Genomic DNA, 21,460 nt, shown 5'->3' with positions numbered 1-21,460 from the left:
GCGGCGGGTAGTGACGAATCGTCGCGGGTCGGCGGCGATCGTAAGTAACACGCAGCTAGCAAAGTGCTAGCTGCGTGTATAAAAAAAATTATGCAGAACGGCCCAGCAGGGCCTGAGAAATCCTCCTGCGCGGCTTACCCCGTGTCCAGCACGGGGTTACCGCTAAGGAGGTTAATGCAGGGAACTCGGCCCCGCTTGTTCCCTGCAAATCTCGCAATGAGCGAGATTATTCCAATCTACGTCAGGCAGACCTGGGAGCACCACCCTCCCAATACCGATCATCGGGAGTGGGTTGATATAAACAGCCAAATGAATATCGCAGAAGGCGAGAGATACATGTGAAGTGTCTCTCAGTAGTGGAAACGATGCTACCCTGTAGTCTGTGCTTTTCTTCATTCTGATTAAGCAGTGCTTAATCAGAACCACTGCTTAATCAGAATAAAGAAGAGCACAGACTACAGGGAAGCATCATTTATAAAGTGCAAATGTGCACAATTTCCTACAGAAAAAAAGTGAATCCTATATAATGATTATTTTCATGATAACCTGGACACTGTTCACATCCCTTTGCATTGCCTTAGTTTGCATCACTGGCAATTTTGCTGCAACCATTAAGTAAGAATGTAGGTTAATGTGCATATGTTAAAGAGTACAACAGAGAGCACTAAGTTTATTTTTGATGCAGTGCAACACAATTCATTTACTCTCTCACATGGGACCTTTCTGATAATAAACGTGCATAATTATTCTCAGCAAAATGTAGCAAAGACTTTAATCTTAGTGAGAAAATATGCAAATCTTGCAAGTTAATTGTATTAACATTCAAAGAACTCTTGCTCCTAGAGCAGTGATCTGCCAACTTGGCTCTCCAGCTGTTAAGGAACTACAAGTCCCACAATGCATTTGCCTTTATGAATCATGACTGTGGCTTTCAGACTCTCACAATGCATTGTGGGACTTGTAGTTCCTTAACAGCTGAAGAGCCAAGTTTGCAGATCACTATCCTAGAGAAATGGTGTATTGAAAATATTTCCCCTTTACCGACAGTATATAGTATAGTATTGTTCTTTGTTTGTTTTTTTTGCCGCCATGTTCAATATAGGCAGTTTGCAAAAATAATGGCATTAAGTCATATTCACAGTCATAGAATGAAAATGGTTGGAAGACTCGTGTCTGTGGGACTTCCAAAGTCATTAAATATATACTGTACAATAGATGTGCTTAAAACAAATGGATGCACCAGGACTGAAAGAAAATGTAAATCAAGAAAATCTTCTATGCAGTACAGTTGAATGTAAAACAGGTGGCAGGGGCGGAACTATAGGTGAGCATGTAATCTAGCCAAAAACTGTCACTACATATGCATAAAAGTCCAATGTATCCAAGACTTACAGATAACAGTATACTGTGTCATATTGACCACGTCCTCGTTAAAACAATAAGCCAGCACAAGGAGCAACACAGTTGATTTATCCCAGCGTAACCGTGTCGGATATAGCCCGCTCAGATCGCCCGGCTCTCGCCTGTGCAAATCCACCTGACCATCCAACCACTATGACATTTTTGGGCCTTCCACCGACGCATTCCTGAGGCATCAATTACACTTAAAACACACTACGGGCTAGCTCTGATGTAACTTGGAATCCTGCAGTCCTGCAAAGCTATGCTTAGCCTTAATATTAAAACTATTCAAGTTTGGATCCTTGCATGCAGTCCAAAAAGCGACTAGATTTAAAAGCACCATGCTGATGGATTACTCCCGGCAATTCCAGCCAAATCAGTATTCTTCGTCATTGCAAGCATAATGTTCCACAATCCTGTATGCTGTATATGTCAGAACAACCACCAACCACTAGAGATGTCCCGAACGGTTCGCCGGCGAACGGTTCCAGGCGAATTTTAGGTGGTTCGCGTTCGCTGGCAAAGGCGAACTTTTGCGGAAGTTCAATTCGCCCCAAAATGCTCTATTGAGCAGAACTTTGACCCACTACATCACAGTCAGCAGGCACATTGTCACCAATCAGACTACACTCACTCTTGGAGCCCCACCCCCCCTTATAAAAGGCAAGGTTCTCCTGTCGTTTTACTCACTCGTCTGCCTCCAGTAATTAGTTAAGGGACAGCTGCTGACAGACTCTGCTAGGGAGAGTTTAGTTAGAATCTTGTAGGTTTGTTCCTAGCTGATTGTTCTTCCTTATACTCCCTCCTCCCTTACTCCCTCCTCCCGGAGGGTCTCATCTTCCAGGGAATTGTAGTATTTCAAAAGCCAGCTTACATTCCGTGGCTGGGAATTGAACCTAGGCTGGGCTGGGAATTGAACCCAGGTCTCAGTGTGTGGTAGGTAACTCATTTAACCACTATACCGCCAACCACACTACATGCTGAAGCCAGCCTAGCATGTACCATTATGATCAATCCAAGAGAAAAATTAGCTTGCTTAATCCACGGAATTGTACTATATTAAAAGCCAGCTTACATACCCGTGGCTGGGAATTGAACCCAGGCTGGGCTGGGAATTGAACCCAGGTCTCAGTGTGGTAGGTAACTCATTTAACCACTGTACCACCAACCACACTACATGCTGAAGCCAGCCTAGCATGTACCACTATGATCAATTTAAGAGAAAATTAGCTTGCTTAATCCACGGAATTGTACTATATCAAAAGCCAGCTTACATACCGTGGCTGGGAATTGAACCCAGGTCTCAGTGTGTGGTAGGTAACTCATTTAACCACTATACCACCACTATAATCTAAAGACACACATACATACCCATAAAATCATTCAACAGCAACTGCATGCACAGTCTTTGTGGTACACATTCTGTGTGGCACAATTGGTTAGTGCGTTTGGCTTTTAACTGCAAGGTTGGTGGTTCAAGCCCACCCAGGCATGGCCTTGCCTTTTGTGTTCAACAGTTGTCCGAAGAGAACCCCAGATAGCCAGGTAGATTCATATCTCTCTCTCTCTCTCTCTCTCTCTCTCTCTTTCTCTCTCTCTCTCGTAGGGATGGTCACCGCTTTCCGCGGAATTGTTTCCGCAATTTTAGGCAGAAATTGGTCATTCCGTTCCGTTTGGTCAGAACGGAATTGCTTTTTCAATCTGGCGGAATTCCGAAATTGCCTGTGAATTTCTGCCGGTATCCGTTGATGGTTTTAAGCTGAAAATTAACTTCAATGGCATGAAGTCCTAGAGAGAGAGAGAGAGAGAGAGAGAGAGAGAGATCATTTTTCTCTTGGGTATATCACAATGGTACATGCTAGGCTGGCTTCAGCATGTAGTGTGGTTGGTGGTATAATGGTTAAATGAGTTACCTACCACACTGTGACACTGGTTCAATTCCCAGTCCAGCTTGGATTCAATTCCCAGCCACGGTATGTAAACTGGCTTTTGATATAGTACAATTCCGTGGATTAAGCAAGCTAATTTTTCCCTTGGATTGATCATAATGGTACATGCTAGGCTAGCTTCAGCATGTAGTGTGGTTGGTGGTATAGTGGTTAAATGAGTTACCTACTGCACACTGAGGCCTGGGTTCAATTCCCAGCCCAACCTGGGTTCAATTCCCAGCCACGGTATGTAAGATGGCTTTTGATATAGTACCATTCCGTTGATTAAGCAAGCAAATTTTTCTCTTGGATTGATCATAATGGTACATGCTAGGCTGGCTTCAGCATGTAGTGTGGTTGGTGGTTTAGCGGTTAAATGAGTTACCTACCAACCTGGGTTCAATTCCCAGCCCAGCCTGGGTTCAATTCCTAGCCACGGAATGTGTGCTGGCTTTTGAAATACTACAATTCCCTGGAAGATGAGACCCTCCTTCCTCCGGTAGGAGGGAGAGAGGGAGGAGGGAGAGAGGGTTCCTGATGTCATAAAGCAGTGTAGGCCTGCAATTGAATTCAATGAGATTTCTAACCTTAAAACACTGCTTTGTATTAAATCCAGATTTTTTTCTGGAACTTTTGATGTGTATTTTACTCAACAATGTCTTCCTCCAGGTATTAGACCCCATGAAACATCTTTTCTATCATTTTTCCAGTCAGCAGAAATTTTTTAAAATTTTGAAGTTCCCCTACCCATCGAAGTCTATTGCGGTTCGCGAAAGTTCGACATCTCTACCAACCACTTTTAACTTGATGTTCCTTCAGCTTATCTTTATATTAGCATTCCTGCAGTGCCAGCATTTAATCCATGATCTTATTTTAAACAGCATGGCTAGAAAGTTTAACCAGCGTGTATCCGTATACTTGCAACCTTTTTTCCGACAATTTGGAGGGAGAAGCTTCAGTAGCAACAGAGTCTCTCTTCCATCACCGTTTGTATTAGGACAGGCTAGAGGCAATCACCCAGCGTCCTGTGGTCTGTGTGAACTACCTCATGCTGGCGCTGTCCCCGCCCGCTAATGTGTTTGCCCTGCCCACAGGGCTTGCTCAAAGCATGATGCGGACCACAACGTGCAACAGTTTGAGACCTAATGCTATTCTAATGCAGATGTGTCATGAGGCTACAGTAGGTGCAAAAGACACAGTCATGGAGTGTCAGTGTATCTGTACTGTATGGATATCATACAATTTTGGCGTAGTGTGTACCAGGCCTAAGGGGTTCCCTGGAGAGAGCAATGCCTTCTCTGAATTTTGTTATTGTATATTGCAGAGGAAAAACAGTTTTATTTAAAGCAAACAAATTTTAAGGAGACTTTTTATGTACAGTATTTTCTACAGATTTTAATGCAAGCACAATAATACTAGGGAAGGATCATCTTGTTCCAGTTATTGACAATCAATTTTACTTTCATGAACTTCACAAGCTAACTGCCTTGAATTCTACACCCAATTTGCTCCTGCTGATGATTTGGTTAATTTCCACAGACATTGCTAGCCGAGTACCAATAGAGAGTAACATCAAATAAATATTATCTAATCTCTTTTGTAATCCTTGATAATCTAACAATAAGGTTGTCTGCACATGTTTCCTCACGTTCTCTCAATTCCAGTGATGAAGGCTTTTTTTAAGTTAACACCCTTTTTTATGCGTTCCTTACCAAATAAAGTGCCTTAAAGAACAAGCAACACCCATGCTAACCTAGAAATAAAAAAACACATATAGAAGTAGATAAATAGTACTTCTACTTGCATAACAGATGTATTGTGCTATCCACGTAATGATTCCTGTGAATTTTATAAAGGAAAAGCAGAAAATTATATTCTAGGCAGTGGCCATCTTGCTAAGCTAATGCTGACATCATATCCTCCCTGACTCTTGTTCCCACCCCCTCCCTTCTCTTGCTCATTGTGTATTCATTAGCTGCCCTCCTCCCAGAGTCTTCAGACACTCCCACTGAGGTGTATACTAGGAACTGCACTGTATTTTTTTTCTCCTGCAATGAGTCACCTCAGCCCTGCTTGTAAACACAAGTGAGCAGAGGTGTTTCAGATAAGAAACTAGGCAGGGAAATAAATGGAAGAAGAGGAATATATTATAGATAAAAAGAGCCCCCAGCATTCAACTGTTTGGCACTGACTACTAAAGGGCCAGTGCTCCTAAAGTATGTTATAACTCCAAACCATAACAGCCCAAAAAGTTTTGCAAGTTTTGAATGCAGGATTAGCATCTTTATCACTTAATACACTCAGACCAGTTTCTGTTGAAATTTGATTTTTATGGTGACAATACCGCTATAAGAGAGATTGAATCCTTCCCTTATTTTATCACCACGATGAAAGTAGGGTAAAAATAAAGAATATGAAAATAAAAATATTTGAGGACCTTAACTGAATATAACTTAATAAAGAAAATTGCTTATTTTTTATATGTTACAATTGACTCAGCGTTTGTACAATCTTTACTCTCCTGGATTTGCATTCTTAAATTTATTTCAGATAACAAAATCTTTACTTCTGGCAAGGGGTGCATACCTGTGGAATGTATGTTATTTGTCATGGAGTAGGAACAGCAGCTTGTTTCCCAGAGTCCTCTGGGGCTGAAGGGTGTGTAACAACATTGCCCAGGGCGGGCTAAGCATCACTGGAAGAGTGGGCTACATATCAATATACAGTATCATATAAAGTGTTTATAATGCTGAAACCAAGAAAATAAACATAAAATGGGTATCTTGAATCATGTATTACTTTCTACTATATGTCATTTTGGTCCCTCTTTAATTAAGATGATGGTTAAGTGATTCCTTTTTAAGGACTACATTACACTTAAAAACATACGGTTGTGCTAAACTAATGTGAGGAAGTGTATTTCTGAGGATGTGGGACCTGACTAAATGATCAGGAGAAAAAAAATCCTAGTAGTCTGCTTTGAACTATAAACAAATTTTTTTTTTTACACTCCTCTCTCTGCAGATTGTACCTGTATCTGCAGCTCGGCTGAGCCTAGTGCTCACAACTGTTGCCGGCTGTCAGGCAGACCGCTGGACGAAATGATCGCATAATGTGGGTGCAACGCTGTAGCAGAGTGGGATTAGAGCAAGTGATCTGCATATTCCAAAAGTTTTAAAGGCAGAGAATTGCCATGACAACCACAAAACTAGCATTTTTTTTACAGAACAAGGTCGGCAATAAAAGCTTTCATATTCTTTGAGAATATGTCCATTTTAATGCAATTAATCATTCCTTTTGCTTGAAGAAAATGTACAAGACAGGCACAGGCTATTAAGAATGTCTCAGTAGTCAGAATTAATGTACTGTTGAAGGAGATGAAAAAAATATAGCTCACTTTCTTCCAGCCCCCCTTATCAGTATAGCTTGTCTATAGTAAAGGTCTATGCACATGCTAGGATAAAGTCAGTGCACACAAAAGAGTGACATTACCCAGCAAAAAGTACTTATGCAATAAGCATTTATCTCTCCTTATCATTTTCTTACCATATCTGTAAACTACCTTTATAATCCATAGGCCCATATGCAATTACTTTTTTTTTTCCTGAGTTTTTCTACTAGGTGATATTTTTAACCTTGTCAATATAATCCCTTTTAAGCCAACAGCAAGCAAGAAAATACAAAATAAATTTGATATTACTTTTTCCCCTACATTTTGCTACTTTTTTGATTACAAAATGCTAAAAATCATTTTTAAAAAGACGTTGAAAAATTCTCTCTTAGGAGAAAACTCAGGTGAAAAAGTGAATTGCGTATGGCCCATAGCCCCTAATAAATTTACTTTTTCTCCTGTTTTCTCCAAGGTGATATTTTAACACTTTATCAATAAAATACCCTTTAAGCCACCTGCAAGCAAGAAAATACTCAGAATAATTTTGATAGTACTTTTCACCTACTATTTGGTACTTTTTAAATTGCAGATTGCTGAAAAGTTACTTTAAACAGAAGATGAACTTCAGAGAAAATAGGAATTCAATAAGGGCCTCAGTAAATAAAAAAAAATCTATTAATTTGGAAAAAGTACTATCAAACTTAGGTGAATTGGAGAATCATGATCTTACTTTCTTGCTTGCTAAATGCTGAAAACATTTGTAAACAAAGTGAAACCTAGACAAGGGAACAAAACTCACTCACAAGATTTGTGCTGTTTCATGGTCCTATATTTTTTTCAGCACTGCACAATGTTAATCTCTTCCCCCACCCTTTCAAGTACCCCCTTTTAATATTTAACTTTTTTTTGTTTGTAAGAAAATTGTTAGTAACTTCTTTAGGAGAACTCTGTATGTTTAAGATTAAAAGAGGAACGTAACTGAATATTATTATTATTATTTAGTATTTATATAGCGCCGACATATTACGCAGCGCTGTACAGTGTATATATATATATATCTTGTCACTAACTGTCCCTCAAAGGAGCTCACAATCTAATCCCTACCATTGCCATATGTCTATATTATGTAGTGTAAGTACTGTAGTCTAGGGCCAATTTTTAGGGGCAGCCAATTAACTTATCCGTATGTTTTTGGAATGTGGGAGGAAACCGGAGTGCCCGGAGGAAACCCACGCAGACACGGAGAGAACATACAAACTCTTTGCAGATAGTGCCCTGGCTGGGATTCGAACCAGGGACCCAGCGCTGCAAGGCGAGAGAGCTAACCACTACGCCACCATGCTGCCCTATTTACATTCATTATCTATCACTGGGGTGGGGCTACATACCAATATACAGCAATACATAGATATATATGAAGTGTTTTTGATGCTTAAACAAACACAATTAACGTAAAAGTGTGTATCCTGAATAATACACTGCATTCTACTACATATCAATATGGTGCCTTCTTAAAGAGACTATACAGTGAAAAATAACATTCCTCCAATCTTCTTTTCAGATAAAGTTATAATCTAAAGTAAGTTATAATCTAATATAAAGTTATAAAGGGTCGCTTTCCTCTTACTTACTCCCTGAGCTCCCCATGCAGTTACTTATGGCTATTAGCCTCACCTCTTTCAGAGACATGATGTGGTGCTCCAGTGGCACTTCTCTATATTCAATATAGAAAGTGCCAAGGCACTTATCTGCAACCAGAGCACCAGAAGCCTGTGAATTTTGGGATGAGGAGTGAGTACAGGGACCTTGGAGGGGTTTATAACGTTATCTGAAAATACGATTGGAGGAATGTTAATGTTTCACTGTATTGTCTCTTAAAGTTATTTAGTTTTCTCTGATTTATATACATATTTTGTTCTTGTCTCTTACTTTATATTAAGATTACAAGTAAGAAAAGTAAAACAGAAAGTTAGAGTGTAGTTTATCTCCAAGAATTATTGTCTGTTTATAAAAACTACATAGATGGATTGCTATACAAGAAAATCTTCTTTTTCAGTTCAGCACTTTTCTCAGCTTGTGACATGACATATCTGTTATGAAAATTGCATCTTCTTGGAAGTGTCTAATTTACAACAAGAAAAATACTGAATTGTTTCATCAATCTATTTCTCTGTTGCTTCAAGCATATTATTCACTTTTTTAATTGTATTTTAACTTACAGAATGTAGTAGTTTTGAAAATGAGCGGTGGCTGCTTTTTTGCCTCATTGTTGTGCTTTTGTCCTTTTTTATTATGCAGCTTAAACATGAATTTATTTATTTTGTATTTATAGAGTGCTGCCATCTTGCTCAGAGGGTCTCACAATCTACTCCCTACAGTAGTCATATGGCCATAATATTCTAATGGTGTATACATGTGAACTATTACTGTTACTCATAGGTATTAAGGCTTGAATCCAGTGCAGTTGTTTTGGCTAGGAGCTCATCTACACCTGACCTCTTTCTACAGCCAAGTGACAAATATTGTTGCTATAGGAAAAGACAGATGTGCAGGGCACATTGGGGCAGCTCTCAACAGGTGGGATGAGGAGAGGTACAATGAACTCAGTCATTGCTGAAAGATATGGCATGCTAGACCTTTGAGCGACCTTGTGGGAGACTTGGACACATGCTAAATTATTGTCCAAGATGGCCCCAAACAGCCACCTCTGCTAAGTTCAGTCTGTGTGTATGAGGTTTAAAGCCAGTTTGGGAGCAAGCAAATTACATTATCTGTATTTTTGGAATGCAAAATTAGCCCACACAAACAACGGGAGAACATACAAACTTCATGCAGATAGTGTCCTAGCCCAGATTTAAACCAGGGACCCTGTATTACAAGGCAAAAGTTCTATCTACTACATCGCCGTGCATTTCTAAAGGTCAGATTTCCAACCACTGAGAACATGTTGTCCAAAGTATTTCCATTATTTATAATTTGGAGGAATAGCTTGTGTGTCGTCTCAGGACACTACCTGTATGAGAGGCCCAATTGGCATGTTTGGATTTGTGTGAGACTTCCCAGATGGGTCATTATGCTTTCCTGCCCATCCACACAACAAAGATGCCAGAGTAAAGTTACGTACACACATGCGACAACAATCGTTCGTTGTCAACGATGAACGAACTTTTAATTGATGAAAGAACGACCTAAGTAAAGTTCGTTTTAAAAGGTGTGTAACGATCACATCGTTAGAACGAACTTTACATCACGTAAAAGCACCTATTGCGTCTGCGCATAAAAATGAAAAGTTCCATGGAGAAATAGTGAAATGCGCATGTCAACCAGTACTTTGTACTGGTTGAACTCGATGGACGTATGTCTTATTTCAACCAAAATAACTATGTAACTATGACTATAGTCGCATGTGTGTACGCATCTTTAGTATAACAAACACTCTTCCAATTTCTAGTCATTTCATTGCTCCTGTTGAGCTGTAAGAATCATTCATTTTTGGAATGTATACAATTACTTTGTAATGCTAGGCTCTCGCTCTCGCTCTCGCTCTCTCTCTCCCTCTCTCCCTCTCTCTCTCCCGCTCTCTCCCTCTCTCCCTCTCTCTCTCCCTCTCTCTCTCTCTCTCCCTCTCTCTCTCTCTCTCTCCCTCTCTCTCTCTCTTTCTCTCTCTCCCCCCCCCCCTCCCTCTCTCTCCCTCCCTCTCTCTCTCTCTCTCTCTCTCTCTCCATCTCTCTCTCTCTCTCTCCATCTCTCCCTCTCTCTCTCCATCTCTCCCTCTCTCCCTCTCTCTCTCCATCTCTCCCTCTCTCTCTCCCTCTCTCCCTCTCTCCCTCTTTCTCTCTCGCGCTCTCTCGCTCTCTCGCGCTCTCTCTCCCTCTCTCTCTCTCTCTCTCTCTCTCTCTCTCTCTCTCTCTCTCTCTCTCTCTCTCTCTCTCTCTCTCCCTCCCTCCCTCTCTCTCTCTCTCTCTCTCTCTCTCTCTCTCTCTCGCTCTCTCTCCCTTTTTCTGCCTACCTAATGCCAGCTTTATAAACAACGACACTTAATAGATTTCAGATCCTAGTCTTATCCCTCTCTTTGGATTAATGTGGCTCTGTAAAATTAGCAGCTGACACATCATTGCATTCCAGCGGTTCTAGAAATGGGTTTGGCTTTCAGGGACAACCAATGCACAGTTTGCATATTCAGCAGTGATGAATTGTGGAACACCTCAGAACTCACTCTAATCTGAATAATCACAGTTACCTTCTGTGGTCGCTAACGATCCAATTTCTAGCAAAAGCGATCAGTTGAGCGATCAGTTAGATCTGATTGAAAGTGAAATATCGTAATACATTATTCACTACACCATCAAGAACCAATCTTTGCTTCCTATTTATCACAACTGACAAGAAAATACTAATTTTGGTTCAACAAAAATCCGATCGGATCGAATCATTCGTAAGTGATTGTGCCCATCCATGGAGGTTATTTACAAACAATCCTATCACATCCAATCAGAATTATCTGATCACTCGAATGATTTTTCACTAGAAATTGAACCGTTAGTGGCCACCTTTAAGAAGCCACATTTCTGTTTTTACTATGCAAGTGAGCCAGTCAATGTTTAAACTCCAGGGTTTATAAATCACTGGACACACTGTTACTAGTGTTTCAGCAACATTGAGCTTTATCCCAACTATGGAATTGGCTTCATCAGCACCCTCTCAATGTTGGGAAGTAGTTGCATCATAGTTTGCTTAAAATTTATTATAAGAGGCTGCTTATGTCTGAAGTTGCTAGATACCTGAACCAGTAGCACTCACGACTTCCAGTTAACATGTCCATGGTGCTGCTGCATATTATGTATGGGGGGGGGGTAACCTCACTGATTCACTGAGAGTATCCTGGGTGGTTGATCAAGGACATTCCATAATGGATGTGACTTCTAAGGCACCCCTTGGTATGTGTTTTTATTATCTTCAATGAAAACCATGAAAACCACTAAGTTATATTAATGTGACTATATTCATACCCTGTTAGTAAAATATACGATCAAGAAAATTAGCAACATATTCTTCAGCGTTGTGGAAGATGTTGGCGTTTTATTAAATACTAAATAATAATGTTCTTCCAAACTAGTTAGTTTTAGCAGTGAACATTCTGAAAGCTACAGTTTCCATAGGCAGAAGCACGAGAAGCTAAAGAAGGCAAATCATGATTTGGCTATTCATTAGTGATCAGACAGTGATGTTTATTATTTCAGTTAAAAGAATAAAAAATATAATTTGCTATATAAATTAAAACATCAACAGCTGTTATGGAAGAAATGTGTATCCCATTCTTACTCTGTTAACTAATGTTCTATAACGTGCTGGACAGCTGTTTTAATTAGAAAGGCGAGCCAAAAGCAATAAAATAATGGCATGTTAAAATGTTTCAGTGTGTTGTGCTATGTTAAAATGAAAGGACAGGGACAATATTAATAATTGCCATTGGGGAACTGCAATGTTTAAATTAAAATCTTCTACTATCAACACAGGACTCATAATAAGATACAAGAACGAACACGCTACATACATTTCAAAGCTACTGTATGAGTTTTAGCTCTAATGGAGCAATAAATAGAGATTACACCAGTTATGTATCTGCCGTAATCTGGATGGTGTAACATTTAAATTGCCACGAAGGGAAGTGCACTGGAATGTCATTGATAAAGAGCTACAGTTCTTGCTGATGGGAAAAGAAAGAAGTACACCATTAGAAAATGAATAACACTGTAAAAATGAGAAGCATTCGGTTTTTGTTTTTTTGCTGTTAATATGACAGCAAAGCAAGAAAAAGAAGGCGCTTTTGATGAAATTACTTTTTGTTTTGTTTTTCTTTTACTGATCATACAACAGAAACACAATGAATAAGGATTATGCTGAAAACAAGGAGGGCTAGAGGCAGTCTCCAGTTGGCTACAAATAAAATCAGTTCAACCAAAACAGATTATTGAGGTTTAGTTAGGTGCTGCAATGGAACACGTCTTTTGGGACTGCCCTAAGATCCAGGTAATGTGGAAAGAAATAGAAATATTTTTAAAGAAACTTCCAGTAAGCCTTTTACACATACCTTCTCACATTGCACTTTTACACCTTAAGACAATGGATCTACCCCTCAAAGAAAGGCTGATCTTTAACCACATGTTTTTGACATCTTGATCCCTTATTGCTGAAAATTGGAAGTATAAAACAATTCCCCAAATAGAAGATATTCTCAAAATTGTGGATTCTAACTTTCATGCAGAAAACTTGGGCAATCAAAACAGGTAACCTGCAAACTTTCCAAAAAAGAGTGCATTTATGGTCCTCAGTTTATCCAAACACTAAAATTCATGATTATTAGATGTGAGAGGAAACTCTCTCTGAGATAACTGTTTAGTTCTGCAGCTTCATTTATATAAAGATAAGTTCATTTACTACCTTATTATGGTTTTCAGTTATTGTTGTTAGTATAGATCTTGAACATTGGGGTACATAAAGATACATAAAATAGGCATATATATATAGGTGCAATGTATAGAATAACGCTTAAATAACATCAAGCTGAAAATAAAGTTGACTATGTGAATGCATTCAGAGGGACGCGACCGCTGGGAGTTTAGCAGGGTGGTTTTGGTCTTCCAACTCTCAGGGAGATCTGTTCCATAAACCGATAACTTATTTCATAGAAATATATAGTCAATTCAACAACCACTACTAGAACATCATTGCATGACTATATGATTGCATTGTTATATATACCTTGTAATTTGTATTATTTTTCTATGTCCAGATACATTGGCTATCATTCATAAAAGTGAGTTTGGTAACAAAAATCCATGCGGAAAAATACCGCTTTCGGTATTTTAGACTTCTGTGTGCTCATTCATAAAAATGTTGCCAGTTGCGATAGCAGTGCGGGGATTTCCCGCACTAGGCTGGCTCTAGGCTGTCGGTAGGCCGGCGGTAGGCTGGCGTAACAGGAGAAGCTGCCTTCCGTGTGCTGCTCTCACTGCTGCTGCTTGGGAGGTCTGTCTCCATTAACTTAAATGTATTCCACATGCTTATCGCTACTTCCAAGGGAGCGGTAATCCCCGTCCGCATACCGCTTGCTCTAATCTTTATGAATTGACATTTTGTTACATTTGTTACGATAATCACCGCACAAGGCGGTCATTTATTGCTCTGCTCGGGAATGTCAGCTTTTCATGCAGAAACAGCTTTTATGAATGGACACTGCTAAGTATTCGGTAAATTCAGTTGTTTTCAGCATTTCCGCATGCGGGAATGCTTTATGAATGATAGCCATTATATCATTGTTATTGTTATTTTTACTATGTGTCATTACTGTTATAATTACTACATTGTTAATATTACTATCATTAATGTAAACATTATGTAAACAACTATAAGTGCCTATGATAGGCTGTTTGTAAAAATTTCTTGTTAAAAACCCCAATACTAAACTATTGAAACTAGTTAGGTGCTGCGGGATACCAACAGTTTCTGTTTCTCTAGAGAGTTGCTTTTTAAGTTCCCATGAGTTCTATTATTCACATAAGGGACCCAATTTTCTGATTTGTCCAATATTAATTTCAGTTTAAGGAGAGCTCGAGGTGGGCTTTAAAAAAAAAAAACGCTGATCCCATGGGCCGCAATGGCCCACTTTCACTTGCGTGACCCCTGGGTCACGACGCTGCTCTGTGAGACTGTGTTCTCTCTCCTAGCATGCAGGGAGGTGGGGGAGTGGCAGGAGGTGCGGCCAGGGGGAGAGAGCTGCCAAATGGCATCTCAGGAAACCCTGTAGGAATGCCCCTAGCAGGTGTTTTAACCACTAAAGCCAATCTGGATGGATATATTTGTCCAAAAATCGCCACTCAAAGGCAATCTGGATGAATATATCCGTTCAGCAGTGTTGCTGCCCTTGTGCACGCGTTTCTGCATGCAGGTGGCTCGTTCCCCGCCGCTATTACAGGGGATCGATTGCTGAAGATGAACCAGTGTTCCCCCGAGGCAAACGATTCCCTGCAAATGAATCAAATGCCTCCAATCAGGAGGTATTTGATTCATGAACCGAAATGTGTTAAAAAAAAGATCTCGCACTCCCTGGTATCTTCCAGGAGAGTACTTAGCGCCACCTAGTGGCCAAAAAGTAAATTTAAAGTAGAAATGGAAAAAAAAAACTAAAAACTGATTGACTGCCCACCCTGCCCATTAACTAAAAAAATAAAAACACACGTTTAAAAAAAAAAATACAGTTTAAAAAAAATACATACATTGTTACCTTAGGGACTAAACTTTTTAATATGTATTTTGTGAAGGTATATTACTATATACCTTATTACCTTTAGCCTATATGGGCTTGTAATTAGTGATGGACGCAAAACTGAAAAAATGCACCTTTAACCCTTTGCACTGGTATGTCCCACATAGCGGGACATCGCGAATTCCACGTTGCACTAGTATGTCCCGCTATGCGGGACATTTGTTCAAGCACTGTTTGCGGCGCACCTGGACCCCCTGAAAACCCCAATCCTGCTCCTCACCTTTGTGGGCATGTAAATCTACATCTACATCCAGCCCCAAAATGGAAATCTGCGATCCCGGCCGGCAGGAAGTGACATTTATATTTAAATGTCACTTCAGTTTCCTGGCTTTTTTTTTTTTTAAATAAAACATAGTTCCTGATTCGTTTAGGCAGATTCCATTCTGCAGATTCCATGCATATTACTTTGCATATTTCTTGCAGATTGCTTGCAAAGTTGCATAGGGAATCAATAAAATCCTATGGAATGGACTGGGGGAGGGTGTAAATAGTAACCAGTATTTTATTGCTAATCTGCCCAACCAATACAAACAATAGCATTGTGTAGGGACAGTAAGACCCTGGGTGGTGGGCATAAAACCACCAATTATTGCAAAACTTGCTCACACAGGCCCGGATTACACCCAGGAAACGGTTTTTCAATTTACCATATCTTGGCTTTTTCCTCTACTACCAGCCAATAGAAGATGCTAAACTGTTCAAATAAGGTATCAAATTAAATGTTATAATGTGTTCTTTAAAATATGATATGCCATGTTACTATGTTACGTTCCATGTTAAAATGAAAGAAAGAGTAAAAGGGAGAGCGCATTTCTTTAAAAAAAAACTCAGAGCAGATACGACTTCCTTTAGGAAAGAACTCTGAGTGGAAAGGGTTAATTCTAAATAAAATATTTGCGCCATACATTGTACTAGGGAAAAATTTTGATCGTTGCAATAACTGGGACAAATGGGCAAATAAAATGTGTGGATTTTATCCACAGCAGAACATTCTTATTATTCCTGTTAAAATGCATTTAGAATAAAATAATTATTAGCAAAATGTACCACCCAAAGAAAGCCTAATTGGTGGCAAAAAAAAAAGATATAGATCATATACCGTAGGTGTGATAAGTAGTGATAAAATTATTGGCGAATTAATGGAAGGAGCGCGGACAGGGGAAAATTGCCTTTATCCTGAGGGTGAAAACACCTGTGGGCTGAAGTGGTTTAACAGGGAATTACTCTCCCCTCTGTTTACCCCTGAGTTAGCAACAAATGTTGTCGCTAAACTCAGGGGGCAATAGCGTGGTGGTGGTGGGGGGGCAGAGAGACCGGCAGTTGGACACAGAGCCATGTCATTAGGCAGAAAACATGGCTCTGTGTCCCATCTGCCCCCCAAAGATCCACCTCGGGTTCTCTTTAAACGAACCTATTCTGGACTGACGTAGTCAGAGTGTACATCCCGCTGGTGGCTGTGCGGCTCTGACAGGACGTAGACTTCAATCACCACCGTCCCCACCATTTGTGCCTCTGTTCCGTCGCTGCACCCGCTCGCTGTGCTGTCTCAGCGACATCAATTGGCTCCTGACCCCATGATTACTGTAAACCAATCACAATATTCACGAGGCTGAATAGGGAACAGGTGACTCTGGTCCTTAAGGGTCCAGAACCGTCTAGTCCCGAAAACTGTAATATTATTGTTTAGTATTTAAAAAGCACTGACCTCTTCTGCAGAGCTTCAGAGTATATAGGCTTGTCAGTAACTGACTCACAATCTAAATCCTGCCAGAGTAATAGTCAAGTGTCCTTACCATAATTCTATGTCCATCCCAGTCTAGGCCCAATTATATTGCTTTTCTATAAAACCTATAAAAATAAGTTTAAATGAAGGGTGTATTATAAGTCTTGGATAGACTAGTAGTGAAGACGAGTGCAGCTTTAAAAAAAAAATGATAGGTAGCCACAATTGCTTAATTACAGTGATTAAAATATCCAGCTTTATTTCACATCAAAATAAAAATAAAGGAATAAAACAAACCTTTGAGTACTCTGTTTATGCATTCTAGAAACCTGTGTGACTCTTGTACATGCCGTGTACCTGCCGTGCCCTGTAGCCTTTAACCAGCAGGGGCAAGACCAGGAGAAAACAGCAGGTGAAGCAAGCCGATGAAGCAGCATTCTGTTAGAGGGAGGAGGGTGCCCCAAAATAATCATCCCCCACTACCAATGCCATGGCCATCAGTTATCAGCACAGCAAGCCTTCCTCTTCTCTCAGCAAAGGTACTAAGGAACAGCTGTGGCCCACATCACGTTTTATATATGAGAGAGAAGTGTTTCACATCACTCTGTATGAAAACAAACCACGTTTTGTTGTTCACATAATCACTTGTTGGCAAATATTCTTTATTTTAGCTTGGCTGAAATGTGTGGATGACTCATTTTAAAATGTTGTGTAAACTGAGAATTAAGGGTAACGTATATGTACTACTAGGAAACACATATAAAAATACGATCAAATCCAGACTATACTGCTTGACCCTCCATATGTCCATCTTTTGTTTCAATACAAAAAAAACCCCCAAAAAACTATGTATAAGGCATTGGTTTATGGCTATATCCATAACATATATTTAATACTGCATGTTTGCTTCTTTTATCTCTTGTTTGCTAAAAAAGTCACAATTGCGTAGTTTCGTTAAAAATAATGAGCTCAAGGAGCTTGGGTTAAACCAGTGAGCACATGCTATGCTGACAGCATAGCATGCGCCCTTATGATGCGCTCACTCCTTTGAATTTCCGCACGATGTGGTGCAGCGCGACCGTGATACTAAAATTACTGTAGTAAATAAATGTAGTAGCGGCTGGTGGCTGCACTAGTAAAGTATTGCAATTGCACTACATTACATCCCGTGGCACATGAAAGAAGTTTAGCTCAAGTGCACACGATGCGCTGTCAGGACCGCGCGTAGCATTCGCCCGCTAGCTTAACCCGCGCTGCTTGAGCACATTATCTTTAATGAATTTACCTCATTGTATTGGCAGTGTTTTATTTTCTTAAACTTTTTCATACATAATATAAGGTGTACCCAAGATGGCACAGGGCGGGCAGATGGGACTCAGGCATGTTCCTTTGTCCATGGCATGCCTCTGTGTCCCCTATGCACAGCTGTCTATCCCCCTTGCGCCAAGCTATCATCTCCCCCACAAAAAACATTGCCGACATGCAGCTTGTCAGCAGTCTTGAGAGGAAGGGGCATCCCTTTCAGGAAAAGCACCTACTGGGGACATTTATAATGCCTCTTTCCCTGCTCTCATTGGGCAGCTCTGCCTCTCACCTGCTGCTCCCCAGCCTCCCTGTACTCTGCTCTGTGATGAGACATGCAGAGTTTGCAGCGTTGTGACCCCAGGAGTCCTGAAGTTGAATGTAAAGGATATCTGGCCACAGGAACATCAGAGACCAGCTGTAATTGAGGTTACCTGATCCATCTAGCCTTCCCGGATCAGGTAGCATGTGTTCTTTCCACAAATGCCCACTTCAGATTAATTTATACTATGTACACATGTACAATTACTGACACCCCAGGGGTGGTGCATTCCGCAGAAAATCTGATTTCCACCAAGGTCTATTACCCATTCCATGGATTTCTGATCTCCGAGAAGCCTTTTTTACGGGTTATTTTTTGCATTCTCTAAATGGCCAAATACTCCTGGGTTGTTTCTGCATTCTTTGATTGGTCTAATGCTTCCGAGTTTTGTGATTGGGCTAATATAACTGAGTTGCTGTAATGCAGTATTTCTGCCAAAATCCAATTTCCAAGTTATTTTCGAGTTCCGAGGAGTACCCTTTTTTGGTGATTTTTTTTTTTATTTTGCATTCTCTGATTAGCTAAATACTTTACTCCTTGTACTCTCGAGTCTCCATAATCACTTCCTGAAAATTCTGACTTTTGGCTACATTCACATTTTTAGACAGGAAGATACAGACTTGCCCCAATGTGTTCCATCTTATCACCCTTCCATATCCTCCTCTTTTCTGCCCTATTAACCACTTTACCTCCCTTGCTACGCTTATCTACTCCCCAGAAAACTTTACTTGAAGCTCAGGGGAGTAGATAGGCGTACTTGTGGTAAACAGTGTGCTGTATGCCCAATAAGCTATCTGATTATGTATATAGGGTATCATTTTAACCATGACAAGTGAAAGAATAGATTTTGTGTTGTTTGACAACTGAGGGCTAAGTCATGTGATTTTTTTTTACCGGAAAACTGAATGAAAAGCAATAAAACTGTTATTTTCATGTACTCTATACCCCTAAATAAATACTTGTAAAAAAAAACAAGTGTCAGCATTGAAAAGTGAATACATAGTTACCCTAGGGACTTAGCTTTTAAAATATGTATGCCATGAGAGTGTATTACTGTTAATCATGAAGATAAGGGCTTTTAATTACTGATAGAGTACAATGAGAAAACAAACAACACAAACCAGAAACTAATATATTATCGCCATACATTGTACTAGGAACATTATTTAAATGTTGAGATAACCAGGACAAATTAGCAAATACAATGTGTGGGTTTTACCTATGGTAACATTGTTTGTTTGAAAACTATAGTGCATGGAAATGGAAAAATTGTTTTTTTTTTTTTTTTTTCTTCTCATTTTTCCCTTTAAAATGCACAGATAATAGCATAATTACTAAAAGCAAATACCACCCTCACAAAGCATAATTTGTGGCAAAAAAACAAGATATAGATCATTTACATCTGATGAGTATCAATAAAGTTATTGGTGAATGAATGGGAGGAGTGCTGAAATGTGAAAATTGCTCTGGTTTTTAAGGAAAAAACCCTGTGGTGCTAAAGTGGTTAATTCACTCATTCACTACCTTAACCACTTAAAGCGGAATATAACCCTGCATTTCAACTTTGCTCTAAAACATTATTTACAGTATATTATATGCAACCAGCATTTTTTTTTTTACTAGACCAGCATTGGAAGGGTTACACAGGGCTTTAAAGAGACTCCGTAACAAAAATTGCATCCTGTTTTTTATCATCCTACAAGTTCCAAAAGCTATTCTAATGTGTTCTGGCTTACTGCAGCACGTTCTACTATCACCATCTCTGTAATAAATCAACTTATCTCTCTCTTGTCAGACTTGTCAGCCTGTGTCTGGAAGGCTGCCAAGTTCTTCAGTGTTGTGGTTCTGTGATGCATCTCCCACCTCCAGGCCCCTCTCTGCACACTGCCTGTGTATTATTTAGATTAGGGAAGCTTCTCTCTTCTCTCTTATCTTTTACAAGCTGGATAAATCCTCCTCTGAGCTGGCTGGGCTTTCACATACTAAGGAATTACATACAGGCAGAGCTATCTGCACTCTGCAGGAAGAAACAGCCTGACACTTCAGTGGAAGATAGCTGCAGGGGGAAAGAAACACACAAATGATCTCTTGAGATTCAAAAGGAAGGGTGTATACAGCCTGCTTGTGTATGGATGTATTTTCTATGTGTGGACATACTGTACATCAACCTACTTCCTGTTTTGGTGGCCATTTTGTTTGTTTATAAACAAACTTTTTAAAACTGTTTTTAACCACTTTTAATGCGGCGAGGAGCGGCAAAATTGTGACAGAGGGTAATAGGAGATGTCCCCTAATGCACTGGTATGTTTACTTTTGTGCGATTTTAACAATACAGATTCTCTTTAAAGTCCCTAGAGATTTCTGCAACCGAATCCGAACTTGAGTTAGATACTTTTTGTTTACAAATATGTGTTTATTATGACTCATCTCTCTCACTGAGAAGGAGCTTGGAGGACAGCCAAAGAGATGAATCTATTGATAAACAGTTACACACTAACTAAATAGAATGTAACCATCTGAATGTCTGCACGGAACTTAAAACCTCTGTGTTTAACCCTTCCAATGCTGGTCTAGTAAAAAAAAAATGCTTTTTGCATATAATATGCTGTAAATAATGTTTTAGAGCAAAGTTGAAATGCAGGGTTATATTCCGCTTTAAGCTCTCAGTCGTTTTCACTTTATGCATCCGAGCAATGTTCACCTCCCATTAATTAGCCTATAACTTTATCACCACTTCTCACAATGAACTGATCTATATCTTGTTTTTTTCGCCACCAATTAGGCTTTCTTTGGGGGGTACATTTTGCTAAGAGCTACCTTACTATAAATGCATTTTAACAGTAAGAATAAGAAAAATGAAAAAATTCATTATTTGTCAGTTTTCGGCCATTATAGTTTAAAAATAATACATGCCTCCATAATTAAAATCCACGTATTGTAATTGCCCATTTATCACGGTTATTTCACCGTTTAAATTATGTCCCTATCACAATGTATCGCGACAATATTTTATTTGGAAATAAAAGAGCATTTTTTCCGTTTTGCATTCATCACTATTTACAAGCTT

At 39.6% G+C, this 21,460-nt stretch overlaps 1 protein-coding gene across 3 annotated transcripts in view; it reads left to right on the top strand.

Annotated features, from left to right (window-relative positions):
• Nucleotides 1-21,460, top strand: part of SGCZ (sarcoglycan zeta) — a 1,116,694-nt gene that overhangs the window by 137,328 nt on the left and 957,906 nt on the right. The window contains exons 2-3 of one of the 3 annotated variants that reach the window (XM_068278611.1): nucleotides 12,598-12,750; nucleotides 17,095-17,308. The exons of the other annotated variants lie outside the window; for them this stretch is intronic. The gene's annotated coding sequence lies outside the window, so the exon portion shown is untranslated. The remainder of the gene's footprint in view (nucleotides 1-12,597; nucleotides 12,751-17,094; nucleotides 17,309-21,460) is intronic. 3 annotated transcript variants of the gene reach the window in all.

This window comes from Hyperolius riggenbachi, chromosome 1 (genome assembly GCF_040937935.1).
Source record: "Hyperolius riggenbachi isolate aHypRig1 chromosome 1, aHypRig1.pri, whole genome shotgun sequence".
Taxonomy (NCBI): Eukaryota; Metazoa; Chordata; class Amphibia; order Anura; family Hyperoliidae; genus Hyperolius; species Hyperolius riggenbachi.
The sequence above is the reverse complement of the archived record's forward strand: the minus strand, read 5'-3'. Positions and strand labels throughout refer to the sequence as shown.